Here is a 14,388-nt window from a genome sequence, read left to right as displayed (position 1 = left end):
CAAGTGGCCAGTGTAGATAGCTGGCAAGTTTTTCCGGAAAAGCAGCTGATTTTCCGGAATAACTTGCCAGTGTAGACACAGCCTTAGAGACAGGAGAGAGGGTCACTCATCTGATCCAATATGGCAATTCCCATGTACCATATTGAAGTGAATGGGCACCAAGCACCTATGGAAAAGCAGTCATATCCTCATGGTATAGGGCCCAGAGGGATTGATCCCAGTTCATTATCCTGGAGTCACCCTAACCAGAAAAAGAGTGGTTTCCTTGTTTGTGGGCTAGCAGTGTTCATTATGTAAAGGGCTGCTACATCCAGCAATGCAGGGTCAAATGACCGTCATTAAGTGGGTTAAAAAGAGAAGGTCTTAGGTTCCATTTTACTAGGTGCTATCTACTATATATTTGAGAGAGTTTGTCTGTCCGTCTGTCTGTCTGTTCAAGAACTCCTAAATGATAAGAGCTATACCACCAAATTTGGTATACAGCTTCCTCGTATTATAACTTAAAGCAAGGTTAGGAGTTGGTTGTGCCAGGAAAATGGGATGTGGTTAGAATGGGATTGCCATCTTCTCATAAAACCATACCGAAAGAGACAGACTCACCAGGTAGGCGAAAGGGGCTGACTGAGGGTATACCCCCGTACTCCAGCCCCAAGATTCCCACTCTTTAGGTGCTCTTTAGTGAGTGCAAGGGAGGTCTGAAGTTTCTCCCCAAATTCATACAGGACTATTGCTGGCTGTTCCCATTTGTCAGGGAGTGTGGAGAAAACACACCTCCTTTGCCTCCTTTGCCCTGAGCACGTTGTTAAGGACGCAAGCAATGCTAGGTAAATATGCTAGTATTAATATAAAGAAATCTGAGAGAATGAGGAAGTAAAATATATGCTAGTTGCTAATAACACTATCAATGGAGGCTCCTACAACACTTTAAATGATTCTGGGTGCATTTTTTGTTCATTCACTTTCACGTATCACCAGCCCCAATTCCTTGTAGTCAAACATTAATTTCATACACAATAAAGTGAAGGAAAACCAGTGAAGGATTAGGAGACCGTTTCCAGAAGCAGAGAACCAAAGCATAAGGAAAAGTTATTTACTTATTCCCACAATATAAGAACTAGGGATCACATGAAAAAAGAGAATCCGTCAACTTTATGATGAAACTCTGTGATGGCTGACAGGTGTACACAGATGAAGCTAACTGAAAAGCCCATTCATTTGAGTTCTAGTAGGCAATCTAAAATAAGAGATAAGGAGCCTGACATAGATGTAGTCTGTTTCTGTTGGCATCATGATTTGAATTGTTTCCACTTATGTCCATATGTGCATCAGGTACCTGTCCTACAGCTGTTTAATAGTATTTTCTGTACTTCTGCAAAACATGTCATTTCAGTCCCAAGAGTCATGTAGTAACCAGGCTTTGCCATGAAGTTTTTGGGGATTTGAATAGATGATGAGACCTGCATCCTGCAACAGAAGCCAAAGCAGAAATAGGAGTGTGCGGAGGACTGATCAACATGTTGAAAAGATAAGGGTACCCACATTTGTTATATCTATGTGGGGCTATTAGTATCTCTGTGGATCCATCTTGTTTTATCTTGTGCAGTACAGGGCTAGAAGGCGGATGGGAGGGAGATGTACAGAGGGCAGCTTTCTACTAGATGTGGAAGGCATTGCTCAGAGTGTCACCCTACTTCGGAGCAGAACTGGGGACATTTGGAGTTTTTTGTGGTTGACAAGAGATCTATTGTTGGGAACCCCCACATTGGAAAAATATCTTGGATTACTTGTGTGTTCAACTCTCCTTTGTGGTTTTGATAATATTTATCTTTTATCACCAGTTAAGTACCTGAAGTAGCACAAGGCAGATACCATGCATCTCCAGCTATGGGTGCAGGAATGCAATGACATCTAGCATGTCGCACCTCCAGAAATACCACTCAAAGAAGAAGCAGCCATTATTGTCGATGCCTTTCACATTACTCAAATTACAGGTAACAAATAAATTGTAAATGACATCTTGATATACTTCAGTGTGTGGCTTTAATGGACTAATTTAAATTAGATGCTCCAGATAATTCCTATCTGGAGTATGGGTGAACAAGCATAAGTCTTGGCTTGAAGTGGGAGACTTTATCAGGGCATCAGGCAATTTCACCTCCAGCAGACCTCTTGCTCATCAACATTTCCGGCCTCCTCCCAAGCAAGATTCTTGGAGTCATGCAGTGCTGGGAAAAATCACAAAAAAGTGACTCTTTATGCTGGCTCAGCTTGCAGCCAGTTGGCTACTCAGTTGCTGAAGAGTCAGGCAACAGTACACAGTCCTGTACTGAGAATTTTATCTGGGACTGGTTGACCACACCAGAATTGCCATTTCTCATTATTTTATCCCACATCTCACGATTTCTGGATAGTTACTTAAAGTCCCAGCTCCTGAAATCAAGATACTGCATGAAAATCTTAGCTTTTGATTTAAAAAAAATATATGTTTCTAGACCTCATGACTACAGAGAAAGGCTTGAAAATGTGAAGAGCTCAGAAACGATAAGGCAAATTAAAAAAAAAATCCAAGATTGGTTGGGTTTTTTCCCCTCATGATTTTTAACCCGACTCCTGACTTCTGGACCCTGATTCATAATCTTTTAATACTGCCACCCTCACTCTTACACCATCCCTTCAGAGATGGGAGGAAACTTCTCATACAACCATGAAGCCTCCCCTGGATATGTAAGGGCTGGATTGGAGCCTCTTCAGAACAATGCATGTAGAGAGAGATCCTGCTTTGTGTGGCTTTCAGTGCAGGGTCCCTTTGATCTTGGGGTTCTGTGCAACTGCAGGTTTTGCAGTCATTCTGGGCCGTCCCTGTATGTACATATGCTTTAGGATGAGAAGAGCCCTGTGTGGCTCAGCACAAGCTGAACACTAGGCCTAACAGAAAGCCAGTAGGTGAGAATACAGCATGGATCTGCACATCCACAGTGTACAATATGCCACTAAAACTACTATGCTGGCATAGTTAGAGAATATTATTCATCATTGTGGCTCAAAGCAGCCAGGGGAATACATTTTGCTTCTCCAGAGTACTGCATTGCATGTACATAACTGAAACTGACAAATGATTTATTTTTTAAAGCACTTTTGGCATAGTATTTCCCATGAGCTCCCATACCACCAGTGGCACATGTACCACACTTTGGGACCCTGGACTACCTTAAGTATGTATTTTCACTGTAACAAACTGTCTGAGGTATAGATATAGCATCAAATTCTACCATCAGTTACACCTGCTACTGATGCCAATGAGCTTGATTAGGATAACTAAAAGCAGAATCTGGCCCACAGTGATATACAATAGAGGATCCATTTTTCTGTGAATATTTGTTTCTCTCTCTCTAAGTGGCCTACAAAGTCACAACATAGAATCCCAAAACTCTACTGGTAATTGCATATCACATGAGCAAAAGAAAATTCTAACTGTTATGTGTGTGGTGGCAGTATTGTAATGGACACACATCAGGGAATCAAATAGGGTTACGGGGCAACCTTAATTCTAGCATTTCTAACTTCTGAGAGCTTGGCTTTTCAACCTTACTATTCTTTTAACATAGATTTTTTAAATGTAATTCCTATGCTTTTCCAAAAAGCAAACTGAAAAAAAAAACAAAACATCAAAAGTTCCAACACATAGAACTAAAATATTCCAAATTTGGATCATCAGCAAGACTCAGACCTTCAGTTCCAACTGTAAACAAATTCTTATAATGATAAGTTACCAGGGAATGTTAAATTATAAGCATTGGTGCCATCTCTACCTATACTGTAGATTATACTGTAGTGAGAATGATAGACAATGAGTTTACAGCTCATGATTTAGGAATTAAGGAAACTACATTGAAATTTATACTAAGTAGAAGTTAAGCCTTTTTGCTTCATGTATAACCAATCAATTTCTCATTTACCTATAAACATAATACTTCCCCTTGTTTTTTTCAAAACAATACTAAGTACATTTTGTGCATAAATTCTAGTCTGACCTCTATTGAAAGAGACATGAAATCTGACAAGAAAATTGAATATATACATAAATCAGAAAGGAAAATTCAGTTATTCCTGTCTATTTTTTATTTTATTTTGACCTTTAAGTTTCTGCTTAACTTTGTTGTTTTTCTATGTGGGCAATGGGAATATAAAAACTACAAAACAGCATTAAGTGTCCTTTCTCTTGTCAATCTGTCAGTATGAAACTGATTCTTTCCAGCTGAAAAATAAACACATCTACAGGGTACCCAAGGGAAAGAATGTAAGACTCTGGACAGCAATTTAAACTGTTTCTTAGTTGGAGATAAACAATTAAAACAATTTGCAATTTTCTTTAAAAGGTTCAAAAATAGAACTCAAAATTTTGACTTTTTAAAAAATAAAATTTTACTTTTTCTCCCTAGCTCCCATATTAGTCTCCATAGTAACGAAGGTACTTACTGGGCAGCTTCTTAAGCTAATTGATTTCAGAAAGAACTGATTAACCAAGAAAAATAGAGCTGTTTTCTTTTGTAGCCCAGTGGCATAGTATAACCTTTTTCTTTCTTCCTCAAAGTATATTGTTCTTTTCTGCATGCTTTGAAATAACAAATGGAATATATACCTTTAAGCAGAGATGGCCACTGCACTTTATATTACAGAACTACACCATACACGAAAATAACCTGGATCAATTCCATACTTTTCTTTCCATTAATTTGACATGTGCTTTTTTCTTCAAGCTAAATTACATCCTTGAAAAGCAGGTACTTGGGGTCAAAGCGCCATCAAGAGAGCCAGGAAAGAGGAAATTATGGCTCTCTCAAGCAACTTCCTTGTATTCATAAAAGCTACTTAGATATCAACGATTATTTATACATTAATCCTATCACTGTATTTTTCTCTAAACAAAGGCTAATCTGCAATACCTTCTATTATTAACACTGCAGTGGGTCATCACAAACTGCAGCCCTGTCACATGATTTGGAATGAAAACCCCCTTCCTTTTTCAAAGTATAAAACATACACACATTCACATCCCCCCCTACTTCTCTTCTCCCTGCCCATCCTGAATAACAGAAATAATGTCTTAAAAAGAGCGTTTTCCAGTGTATTGCCAAAAGGATAGCAGTTAAATTGAGGGAGCAAAAATACAGGGCACATATTGGAAAAGTTAGTAGTTGCAGAATACAGAGATATTGGCTCATATGGTCTACTATGCTTGATTTTCACTGGGTGGTAGCAGAGAGTGGGAGCAGTAAAGAGCCAGTTACAGCTCATTCAGGGTATGTCTACACAGCAAAGTTATTTTGAAATAACAGTGTCTGCACAAACCGCTATTTCAAAATAAATTCAAAATAGCAGAGCACTTATTTCAAATTTGGTAAACCTCATTCCACGAGGAATAATGCCGAATTCGAAATAGCTATTTCAAAATAAGTGCTGTATAGAAACATATCAAAATAGGGGGCCTCCAGCCTCAACCAAGAACATTCCTCTCTCTCCCCCCTCCCCGGAGCCCTTAAAGGGGTTGGCTCTGCCCACAGTGCCTGTGCCAGCTCCGAGGTTGCAAGCCCAGAGCCAGCAGTCAATGACCCGTACCAGTGACCCCAAAACATGAGCCAGAAAGCCACTGGCAGCCAGCCCTCCACCACTCCCCAGGAGCAGTCTGCCAGCTCCCAGGAACCTGCCAGGGCCTGAAGAAGGCGGGTGCCTTCCTGGTCCAGGGTGGAGATCATGGACCTTATTCAGGTTGGGGGGGATGCCCCCAACGTCCATGATCTCCACACTAGACAGAGGAACACGGCCGTCTATGGCAGGATAGCTGCCAGCCTGGCCGCCAACGGCCACATGCAAACCCAGGAGCAGGTTTGCATGAAAATCAAGTTGGTCCGGCGAGACCCCCAACCCTGAGCTTCCCTCTTCCAGATCCTCCTCCCAGGTCCCCACCACCACACCCCCTCTTCTCCCCTCTCCTGCCTCCTTTCCCCCGTCTCACCAGAGTTCCATTCCCCCCCCCCCCCCCCCCAGTTTTGGTAAATAAAAGAGTTTGTATTCATGAAAATACACGTATTTTATTTGACATCAGGAAGGGGGGTTAGAGAAGGGTAAGTGGAAGGACATGAGGGAGGAATGAGGCACAAGCCCCCAGTGAGGCAGACCAGGGAGGCTCTTAGTGCTCCTCAGGGTGGAAGCTCTCCTGCAGGACCTCCTGGATACTGATAACCCCCTGATAGACCTCCCAGATGGCAGCCTGCAGAAAGTGCAGTCAGGCTCGCAGCAACGCATGCACGAATAGCACCAGAGTGCCCATGTTGCAGAGTGCTGTGGTGTCCCGAGTGAGGGCATCCAGAGCACACAGAGACAAAATTCTTTGCTGTCCCTCATCGAGGTAGGCAAGCAAGCAGGGAAACCTGAGAACCAGCTCTCCGGGGTAGGGGGAGGAGGAGGTCACTTTAAACACAGGCCTCAGATAGCCTCAAGCAGCAGCCACACAGAGTAACTCCTGACCCGATGCCCTGCCGGACCTGGTTCCGGCCGGCCTTAAATGCAATTCAGTGTCCACTCAGTCTGGATGCACTATTTTGAAATAGCAAAACACTATTTCAAAAATGCATTTTGTGTATAGATGTGTTATTTTGAAATAAGTTATTTCAAATTAACTATTTTGAAATAAGATATTTCGAAATAACACTGTAGTGTAGACATACCCTCAGTCATTAAGAGGCTACTAAAATTCTCCCAGCTCGCTGTAGTTCCTATGGGGACATGTGCTCCATTTATGGTCAACTGGCACAACACATTCCAGCTGTACTCCTTCCCCATCCCAACATGGCCCCTGCATCAAGGAAGAACCAGGAATGCCATTGGCTCATTTGTATCAGCTGAATGTTCCCTCACATCAGGAATTCTCAGCTGAGTGCACAGTTACTTTTTGACCCCTTTGTACTGCTCCTGTAAATCCTTATTCATTCAAGTCACTCCTTTGAAGTCGAAGGTAATTGAGTTTTGAAGCAAGCACTTTGGTCCAGATTTTTAAAGGTATTTAGTTAGGCAATGTGTAACCTTTTTAAAATCCCAGGAGGTGCCTATCTGCATTATTATGCCTTTAATATCTTTAAAACATGGTCCTTAGAATCTTTTAGGATCAGGCTATAATTCTACAGTATAACTATGATCAATTACTTAAATACATTTCTCTTGTGTTGTACTATAAAGTTAATAAAAATAGAAACCTTGTTGATTGAAATGCTATTAGGATTAGCAACAGGCCACTGAGGTATTTTTTACCTTTAGATCATTGGTTCAAATCCAGTCGAAGTGGCCAAAAGCAATTATTACCTGACGGCTGTTTTACAACATAGAAATAAAATGTTGGTTTAATTTTCATTGCAGACCCATAGTTTTAAAAAATCAGAAACTCTTGAAACTTTTTAAAATACTGGCAACACTTTAATGAACTATCTTAAATGTGCTTAACAATGCACTCGATTTATATAAACTTTTCATATGGAAATTAAATATTAATTGACGCAAATACATTTCTATTTTGACAGAAGACACTACAGAAAAGAGACGCTATTCAATGGCAGGGAACTACTACAGTTCTATTTCATTGAACCCACTGTACATGCACAAACAAATATTTGTAAACATATTAGGCTCTTGAGTCTAAATACAATAAATTATAAATGTATTAATTAATACAAATTAGAATAGCATAAATCTGCATAATTCTACAGGTTGAATCTCTGACTGGTGCCAAACCAGAGGATTTGCTTAACCACAGGAGGTCAATATTGTATAGTAGCACTACTGATTCTTTCACTGCTGACTAGGCTAAAAGACATTAAGGGTAAATCAGAGCTAAATAACAGCACAAAACACAGAGCCAGGATTGGTGGCTGTAAACAAATTCTATGGGACCACAGGAAATTTGGCCAACTATTCTAAGTGAACATTCAGCCAACTAAAATCATTCCAGGCCACATATGTTGCTGGACCAGAGAATGCCAGACTAGAGAGGTCCAAACTGTATTGACTCCAGTAAAGCTATGCTGAATGTTCACTGGCTCAAAGGGAAACAGAATTTTGCTCAGTCCTTTACTAAAGATTAAATATCTTTTCCATTAGCTGAGAGTGATCCAGCAGGACCTTACAAACTGAGCAGTATCTGAGCAGAAGATTGTCTTAGATACGGGAATGTTCTCTATGCAACTGGCTATACCAATTCTTTTGCTGGATATCAGGAATGCTAATCAGACAACATGGTCCAGAAAGTAGATGCCATTATGACTTTAAAGGTAAGGGGGCAATGTCTGTGCTGTGGATTTCATGAGGCATAGCCTAAAAGGCACAGAATGGGAGATGGGGGACATAAAGATGTGAAGGTAGCTTAAAGCTACCTTTGCCCTAAGACGATGTGCTGCTCTAGATGCCACACAGGAGCTGCTCTAATCTTCACTAGTTATGCACAGCTGTCTGTGAGGTGCTCCAGCCAATCCTTTTCCCAGCCACATTCCACCCCTTGATAAAGCCTCCATGTGTTGGGGCTGGATAGGAAGGCAGCATAGGGCTGCCTACATTGGCCGTACATTGCTCACACACACGGAGGATTCCCCAAGCAGCCTTCTATCCCTTTTATAAAGGGCCCAGAATTTGGGTCATTATACTTCAGGTCTAGAAAGTAGCCGAGAAACAATTTCAGGACCAAATTCAGCACTGATACAAGTAGTTCCAACTTCACTGAAAGTACACTGACTTACACCAAGGTTGCATTTGGCTCATGGTGCTAAGTAAATTGCACCCTGGAGCTGGCAGTTCCAAGAATAACCCATGAAAATATATACACTCAACTGTTACATAATTATGAGGTTTAGAATCACAGTTTCAAAACGGTTACTAAATAAATCCCTGGGTAAGGGCTACCAAGCCACAAGATTTCAGCTGCATTCTAGTTTTTTAGCCCTTACATGCTTTGTGGAAAACAACTCTGGTATTCACTGAGTATAGCTCTTGAAAGTCACAGGGATTTAGGAGTCATTTAGGTACTTTTGTAAATTTTATTTCTCATCTCCAACTCCGTCATTTTTCTCTTTCAGAATGAGCTTGCAGCCTTCTAAAATGCTGACTAGCAGCTTAATATCATGCATGCCTGTAGAAATCATATTTATTCCTATCAGTCAAAGGTGTCCCTTCATAGACCAGACAGGAAAGCAACAGCCGTAGGCACCAGATTTTTACATATTACCCAAATTCCACATTTTGAGAGGAGTTCCTTTTTCACCTCTTGCCCTTAACACGGCTACAGATGCCAATCCTAGTGATACATGTCCTGCTTTCATTTATCTATCTTACTCCAGAAAGCAAGCCTTTCTTTTCAATGCTAATGTAAAAATGTTTTCTGTGCAGTAAGAGACAGTGGAGACAATGCAATGTGAATCCTGTGAACAGCATCTATCCCAGCAGATTTATCTTCCCTTCTCATTGATAACAACAATGAAGGTTCTGAGGGATTTACGTTTGACACATTATTTGTGCTCTATCAGGAAATACAAAATAAATCAGAGTGTTAAACTAATGGGCAAATGTTGCTGGTGGGAAATGATTCTTAGCTATAAGGAAATTCTCAGCAACCACTGGTAACCCCACTTGCATTAGTCAGTCTGACACCTCCAAGTGTGTTGATGGAGTTGTCCGGTGAAAGATAATACTACTGAGCACTGACTTAAAAATGCTGTGTGGGCTGGGTGACTGAGTACCAAAACTCTCTGCTCCCCGCATACTCCCTCCATAGTTTAAAAACATGCTGTTGTGCACAGACATGCAATAGTATTCTATATCTGAACTGAATCTTGGTACATAGTTTCAGAATGGATCCAAACTGTTCTGAGCTGTGATCTTATTAGATGTCATAAAATAAGCATGTGGATTCCTGGACAACACAGATGTCAGATACTGGTGATCAGGTGTGCTGATAGGTGTGTGGGGGAGGAGCAGGGGGCAAAGGGGGCAACTCTGCCAGGGCCCAGTGATACAAAGGGCCTGGTGCTCCCAGCTGCCACCCAGTTACTGTGGCAGCAGTAGTACTTGGAGCCCCAGGCCCTTTATATCACTGCCAGCAGCACTGAGAGCTGCTTGGGGTGATCACTCTGGGTGATGCTGAAGGCTGCCTTCCAAAGCCTTTCCACCCAAAACCCTGCTTCTTCCAGGGGCACAGAATAGGGCCACTCCTCCTCCCTCCTCCTCCTCATCTTGCTCAGAGGCCCGGCGAGGCTGTTGGGTCCATTGCTGATGAGCTTTTTATTTGGGTTACTACTGCATGGCTAGCACGCTTTTAAGGATTACTATGCTCTTGGAAGATCTCTGGAAAATCAGGATCCCAAAGGTTTGATCCAAAGCCCATTTATATCAATGGAAAGACATCATTGATTTTAACTGGCTTTGGGTCAGGCCCTACCTTGATTAATGAGACTGCTCATCTATTATTATATTTATCAAATCTTTTTTAATATGAACTTCCTTTGCAATAACTTCATAATTCCTCTCTTTTCTCCTATATTAAAATAAAGAGTGTCCTAGTTATTTTTATCAGACTGCCAAGATGGAAACTTCCTTTTTTATTGTTATTTTGCATTAGCACACCTGAGGCTTTGAAATGTTTTTAATACAAACAGGTATGTGATGTATTCTTCTTTGCAATCAGACATAGTGCTTAGAATATTTCTCATACTGCACTGGAATTATCCTTTAAATTTCAGAATGCATATTCCTACCTAAAAAGAATGTAACTTTTAAATATTTAACACTACAAAAATAAATGCACTATACAAATTCCATTGCACACGTTATTGTTATTCTTTTTGTTATCTTAGTGTAGTCCCTCCCCTAAGTACCCACCATCTTTCCAAGTCAGGGGCAGATGGAAGTTTGTGTGTCCTGAGATCATGCTGCAGCACTCTGACACTGACCACTTTAAAACAAAAATCTCCTTACTCTATCTTCACCCAGAGGTGGGGCAGAATTGTCTCCAGATTCTGCCTATACTTGTTAGTTACCTGGTCTGGCAATATCCTCTTGCCATGCAGATGCCTTTCTATTGTGCACTACAGAGAGTTTTTTTGTGTCTCCTGTCTCCATCCCTGATTTCAAGAATTCTGGCAATTAAGGCCATAGGGCTCTGATAGCCATTATAGCTGTGGTCCTTTTGGTAGTGCTTGTTAGAGGCTCAGTCTGGAGCTCCAGGAGCTGGCAAACTCCATGTAAGGGTTACATCTGCATTTAGATTCCCAACTGAGACTAGGGGCCCCATTGTGCCAGGTACCATATACCTACATAGCAAAAGGCTGCCTCTATCTTTCCTCTATTGGTTGTAAGCTTCTTAAAGAACAGCTAACAGTGGGGTAAAGGAAAGACTATGCCCATGTTGTAGACTAGTAGCAGACACACAAAGAGCTTACTCAAATTCACAGAGGAAGTCTGTGATTGAACCAGATAGACACAAATCTACTGAGTCCAAAGCCACAGCTTTAATACAGGTTAATCACTTTGAATTTTTCAGGCCCAGAATACCTCTAAATATGAAAGACCCTGAAAACAGGGAGATATGGTATCAGCCTACTTACCCCACTTGCCTCAATGGTAAGCAAAAAGAATTCCCAATATCTCAACAATTTAGCATGTCCTATCTACAGGCAAGTGGAACAAAAGACTGCCATCATCATCATGAAAATCCCAAAGGGATATGGCCTTTTTGTAGATAAAGTGCCATCCAAATTGAATGCTAGCTAGCTCCTAAAGATGGTCTGGCTGGATATTCAATTTATGGCTATCACTGGCAGTTGTATCCTGCCATCAAAGCTTTTGCTGCTCATGTGATTGCTGACATGAGTGGTGGCATTCCTTGGTAAACAAGGTTCAGAATTCACTGACCTTCCATTCTAATTATATGTCCATATTAAGAAAGCCACCAAAACTAAATCTGTGCCAATGGAAGTGGTTGCTGAATTTGGCTTTGAATATCCTCATTTCTGGTTTTCTTCTGATACTTACTATAAAGCAGCCAATGGAAATGGTATAAATCAAAAAGTGTTGTTGAGCCTTCCTCGGTGTCCACATTCCACTTCTGTACAATAGAATTGGTGTAACCCACGTTCTATAGACTTGCAGCTTAATGGCAAACTTGATGTCACTACATTCCTGAAGTTCACAATTTGCAAACATCCTCCAGCTTTATAACAGGGTCAGGCCAGAGAGCTACAGGAAAGTGGTAAAAGGGAAGCATATTAGTCCTAGATTAAATAGATCCCTTTTCCAAAGGTAAACTAGCAAGGGCTTATCCAGGACCAGCAGGAATTTGCCATAATCAATCAGAGCAGTCAATCTAATTAAGACACCTGGAGTCAATTATGAAGTTTACAGAATCAAGTGAGGCAGGCTAATGAGGACACTTGGAGGCAATGAAAAACCAGTTGTTACTGGTTAAAAAGGGCTGCCCTTCTGTTAAGCTCATGGCCCACAAGGAGATGTAGAGAGAAGGTGCTGTGGGAAGTTTGAGAAGGACAAGTGCTAGCAAATACTCAGAAGAGCCTGTGGTAAGAAAGGTGCTGAGGAAGGCTATAGGGAAGTAGCTCAGGAAATTGCAGCTGTCACTCAGCTGACAGTAGAGGCATTATAGATGGCTGCTATCACAGGGTCCTTGGGCTGGAACCTGGAGTAGAGGGTGGACCTAGGTTCCCCCCTCCCCCAACTCCCAATCCACCACAGGAGAGTTGATCCCAACAATGGGACACGCTACAGGAGAAGGACTAATTTGGTGAAGAGTCTCTCCTGTCCTGAATCAATAGGAGGGGCAGCAGAAACTATGGAGTTTGGTCTCCTCTCTTTTTCCCCATGCTGGCCAATGATGAGGGTGACTTAAACAGCAAGCTTATGCTGTAGAGAAAGTGTCTAAATGGAGGGCTGCCATGAGCCTCTGAGGACCCATGCGGGCAGAGCTTTGTCACAAACAGAATTCTGAGTGAATGGCAGCTAGGTGGCTTGGTGTGGCTTCCTATTTCCATGGGAGTTCTACAAGGCTGCATTCTCACCACAGTTCATTGGTATTGATTAGTTGAGGCAGCAAGTGCTGGTGGGACTGAACTGAACGTTGAGGCAGCAAGTGCTGGTGGGACTGAGCTGAACGTTATTCTACTTTGATATCTGAAATACACCGCTGACATTGCCTTTTTAGCTCAACTTGTTGAATAACTGTAGTTAATGGTTTACTTGGCCAGACAAGAAGCAGCATGCATAGGTCTGGTTAAAAAACTGGATAAAACTAAATACTTGCCCATTACCATCTCCCAGTTCCAAATTATAGCTATTTAGTATTAACCAGTCAATCCAGGATAATGAATGGGGTTGCATCTGTGGGGAAGAATGCCAAATATTTGGGCATCATTGTAGATATTCTGGGTGGGGGGGAGGAAATAGGGTGATACAGACAATCACTATTAAATATCTTTACATTTCTGTGGCGGAAACAGATACAGTACAAAAGCCGAATTCAGAAGAGATATTAGAAACAATTTGCTTAAATTAGGGGTATCCCAAACAGAAGACAAGCCGAGATGGCTCACATATTGCATACTTCAGTTTTCTTTTTCTTCCATCTACCCTACCTAAACTCCACCCACATATCAGATTAAGCTCCACTTACACTTTCCAGATTGTCTTCCTGATTAGCTCTTCTTATTTCTGTGGGGAAAAAAATCAAGCAGAAAAAAACAGTAACTCCTTCTCCTATTGTAATCGCCTAAAAATCTACTTTACCATCTGCAGTACAAAAAAAAAAAGTTAGCACTTGCAATCACATTTGTAAAACTGCCATTATGTAATATGCACAATTGAAATCCTTTTTCTTTGAATAATAATTCCTTCTTCAAGGTGTTTAGGTCTTATATTTTAACTTTTATAGGGAGTATGTGGAAAGCATGACAGTTTTTTTTTCAATACAAATATGCAATATTAATATACAAATAAACATGAATGTTCTCAGCTGGAATAAATTAATAGTTACTACCTAATTTAAGAGAAGAAGAAAATGCCTTTGGTAAGACAGTATGATACAGTACATTAGATAGTGGACTTAGATGGATTCAGGAGACAATCCTATCCTGGCTCTGCTACTGAACTACTGTGACATGTTGAGCAAGTCACTTCACCTTTCTATGTCTGTTTCTGTTCCTACCCTGTGTCTGTATAGATTGTAACCTCCTCAAGGTAAGAACTGTCTCTCACTATGGGTCTGTACAGCACCTGGCACAATGAGGCTTCAGATCTGTCCTCTAGGTCAAGAGTAGGCAATAAGTTGGCAATAAGTAGGCAATAAGA

General features: G+C 41.2%; 1 long non-coding RNA gene across 1 annotated transcript; it reads right to left on the bottom strand.

The window, feature by feature from the left end:
• Positions 1 to 2,027: 2,027 nt before the first annotated feature.
• On the bottom strand, positions 2,028 to 13,776 carry LOC142830655 (uncharacterized). The gene is made up of 3 exons (XR_012906092.2): positions 13,715 to 13,776; positions 12,067 to 12,270; positions 2,028 to 2,225 (listed from the first exon to the last, which is right to left on the bottom strand). It is a non-coding gene; the product is annotated as an uncharacterized LOC142830655 (long non-coding RNA).
• Positions 13,777 to 14,388: the final 612 nt, after the last annotated feature.

This window comes from Pelodiscus sinensis, chromosome 9 (assembly GCF_052426305.1).
Source record: "Pelodiscus sinensis isolate ZL-2025 chromosome 9, ASM5242630v1, whole genome shotgun sequence".
NCBI lineage: Eukaryota > Metazoa > Chordata > Testudines > Trionychidae > Pelodiscus > Pelodiscus sinensis.
The sequence above is the reverse complement of the archived record's forward strand: the minus strand, read 5'-3'. Positions and strand labels throughout refer to the sequence as shown.